Genomic DNA, 4,188 nt, shown 5'->3' on the forward strand with positions numbered 1-4,188 from the left:
GGGCGCCCAAAGCTTTATATTAGCACTGAGCACCTTCAGCATCTCCAGAAAATACCGTTATAAGTCACAACCATTGCAAGCCTGTTGGGAGTACCAAGACACACGATTGATGGAAGACTGCCAGAAAACAGCAAGTCAGTGACTTCACTGTACAGTCAAATGACAGATGAGCAGTTGGATGCAATGGTTGTAGACATCAAGTTAACAAAGCGGTATTACACCGGCAGCGTTTCACATTAATTTTCTTTCAGGTGAAACCAACGTTAGTAACATCAGTATAATTTAGTGTTAATGTTACATTGACAGTATATTTTAGATCAAATGATTTTTAAAGTAAAAGTGGACTTTTTTTTCCCATTACGTTGTCTGGGGCTGTGCTTGACCAAAGATCATATATTAAGAAAGGATGATCTCCCGCATGGTGATGTACTGTGCACACGATGTCCTACACAAGTATATTTGCGGTCAGTCATATCATCTTCTTTTTGTCACTAAAATATACATAGGACATGAACTCGGTGTCCTCAATGGTAGTTACGGCCATGGTCTACAGAACATGCAATGGTGGTTCTTGGTCCATAGCTTTTCCATAGCGAGTCTACTGACAGATATAAGTTTGAATTGTACGCTACTTCGTATTAGGAATGGCAACAGCGGAGAATGCATGTGTATGTATGAGCCAGTCTGCCCCACAACAAGAGAATAGAGAAAAAAAACATAATGACTACGGAGTCTGACTCGCGCATAGCACTTGGTTTTTTGACGTGAGCACATCACCCCTATTTTAGCGTCCCTTCACTGGCTCCCTGTGCGTTACCGAATACATTTTAAACTCCTTTTATTTGTTTTTAAATGTCTAAACAACCTCGCGCCAACCTATCTCTCCGACCTCCTTCAGCCTTACTGCCCCACCCGATCCTTAAGATCAGCCGATCAGCTGCTGTTGACGGTCCCTGACACAAGGCTGAAGCTTAGAGGTGACAGAGCTTTCGCCGTTGCTGCTCCCAAGCTCTGGAACGACCTACCCCTGAGTGTTAGACAAGCCTCCTCTCTTCCTGTTTTTAAATCTCTCTTAAAAACATACTTTTATTCCATGGCTTTTAACACTGAGTGATATCCATCCTGCAATGGCGCCCCATAATACACCTGCTGTGATCCTGTTTTTATGTTTTTATGTTTTTATTAATTCTATTTTAATTATTTATTTTTTATCGTGTTCTGTTTGTGTTGTGTTGTGTTTGCTCGGTACTCGTTTTATCTTTTAACCTGCTCATTGTACAGCACTTTGGCTACCCCTGTGGTAAATTTTAAATGTGCTCTATAAATAAAGTTGATTTGATTTGATTTGATTTTACTATACATGGATACACGGTCGACATCACACTATGGAAAAACATCACTAATTAGGCAAATTCCAAACTGCTTGTTTGGAAGAAGTATGAAGGAAGGCAAGATTGTTTTATAAATATCGCCGCCATACCGTCATGGTTCGATTAAACATTTTCAGGACTTATTCAGATCCCAAATACACAAAAACAGGTACCAATAGGTAGGACAAGTTGGTTTTGCATAATAGGTCCCCCTTTAAAGTCAATCTGTCATGCAGCTCTACTGCCACCGATCTTTAAAGCAGGGTCACGGTTTATCATCTGGACTAACGGTGCAAGTCAAAACCTTGACTAAACATTTGCTCAGTCCACCACTGTTTGCTTCCACAATGTTAAAGGTTGAGGGGGACCAGACTGGGCAATGTTTGGCAAAGGGCCAAACATTGGAAACGTGGCAGTAGTTGTGGGTTGAAGATCATTTAGTTACTGTGATTTTAGACAACTACAACAGGAAGATGAAGTCATTTGTTTATTAAAGCTTACATAGAAAACATAGAAAGGATAACAAGAATTGAAATTAAACGTCACGTGAGTTCAACTCCATGCAAATTGAGAGAAGCAGAGACGATGGTGAGAGTGTGTGCTTTTAAGTCTGTGCTTTGCTTTGTGGGGTGATGGCGCTCTGAGAACACCTAGGGAGGGGGTCCCAACATCTGCTGTCCCTTCCAAATGTTCTCATTGTCCCGTTGGGTTGAGTTTGTTGTCCTGATGTGGGATCAACGTGCGAGGATGTCGTCGTGGCTTGTGCAGCCCTTTAAGGCATTAGTGGTTAAGGGCTAAATAAGTCAACTTGGATTTATTGATTGAATAAGTACACGGAAGTTTGGTAGGGAAATAGACTGATCGCACAGGCACTTTGCTGCGTGGAGGCGGCGACTCTTTTATATACATATACAGAAACACGTTGGCACACACCTGCTGGTGCTTGGTAGAGGTCTGCTGCTGAGTCTCGTGAAGGTCTTTTTTAGCACGCTCAAGTTTGGCCATGGTCTCCCAGAGAATCTGATGCTGGTTCTTCAGTTGGAAGTCCTTGATCTGGAGTTTGATCACCAGAGCTCGTACTTCATCCTGAAATTTCTTGAGAAGAGGAACACATGTCAACACAAAGTGGAATGTACTACCAACAGACCTTAAAATTCGTACTTCCCTACTAAATTTTAAAACTGCCATCAAATCATGGCTCAGCTCAACCTCTACCTGATCTGAACCAAAATTGATCCCCAGCAACTTTCCGTAGCATCAAACAGGTTTATATGTGGTTATCGTGTTTATATACATATTTTCTCATTCTGTTTTGCACACTCTTGGAGTCAACATGTGCATAGTCATGTACATAGTGTCATGTACATAGTGTATACCTCCCCCCCATTTTTTGTATATATTGTTTTTCAAATCACCTGACATGTATACTGTGTATATGTACATAATTTATCAATTTTTTAACGTAATTTTTTATATATACATGTTACAGGTTATATATCTTTTATTATTGAATGTATCAAATGTGATGAATACTTAATGGACCACAATGGAAACAAGCCTTTTAGCTTTTTGTCTAAGATGACTTCAGAACTCCCAGGGGGAAAGGGGGTACTTAGCGCTTTGTGCGCTCGTGCCACCTCATGTGGCTGTGAAGACCAATTGCTGATCCACACATTTTTCCACACGTGGGGCAGGTGTGTGTTGGACTTGGTTGTGTAGTTCTTTCAGCCCGCTCATACCGTTGTGTGCGTTTCTATGCGTGTCGCAGGGTTGTCTTCTCCTCCAAATGGGAGACACCTGAGAGGCAGGAGGAGCGCCAGAGGTCTCGGTCTGATGCAATACCTTCCAGGTTTGAAGGGGGAATATTGCAAATCTTGAGGAGCACCTTCATGTGGTCCTTAAAGCGCTTACGTTGCCCTACTGTATACATACGTCTGGCTGGATTGGAGTTTGCCGTAGAGGACCTGTCCTGGAACACAGGATCTCATGACCTAGCCAGCGTAGTTGTCTGCGTGCCAAAAGCACCTCTACGCTGGATGAGTTGGTATGCTCGTAGAGCTCCGAGTGGGTCATGTGGTGCTTCCATGTGATGCCCAGGATACTTTTGAGGCAGGGGATGTGAAATGCCTCCAGCGATTTGATGTGTCGTCTGTATGGTGTCCAGGCTTCAGAGTCATACAGTAGTGTGGACACACATACTGACTTGTACACTGCTGCCTTGGTTGCTGTCTTCAGGATCTTATTGATGAATGGATCTTAGGCGACCAAATGCGGCGTAGGCAAGGTTGATGCGGGCTTGGATGTCTGCGTCAACATTACACCTGTCAGAAAAGGATACCGTTTCCACAGAGGTATTGTCAATGTAGAAGACCGGTGTTGGAGTATGTCCAGAGCTTCGCTTGTGGACAATTTGTGTCTTCTTGATGTTGATCTGAAGACCGACAACTCTGTAGGTGGCAGCTACCACATTGAGGGCATTCGGAAGGGAGTCGGTGGTGAGAGCAATCAGCGTGCAGTCATCGACATACTGCAGTTCACAGACCTGAAGGGCAGTAGTCTTGGTGGTAGCCTGGAGGCGCCAGATGTTAAATAGGTTGCCATCCAGGTAGAAACTAATGCCGACTCCATCCATGTTCTTCAGATGCTTATGGGAAATGATGGTGACTGCGGTAAGGAATATGTTGAAAATAACCGGGGCTAAGGCGCATCCTTGTTTCACTCCAATCTTGACATCGGAGGGGTCGGACAGTTCACCAAATTCAAACCCTGGCTTGCATGCCATCATGAAACTGTTGGAGAATCATTAGAAATTTGGATG

This window comes from Nerophis lumbriciformis, linkage group LG18, assembly GCF_033978685.3.
Source record: "Nerophis lumbriciformis linkage group LG18, RoL_Nlum_v2.1, whole genome shotgun sequence".
Lineage (NCBI taxonomy): Eukaryota > Metazoa > Chordata > Actinopteri > Syngnathiformes > Syngnathidae > Nerophis > Nerophis lumbriciformis.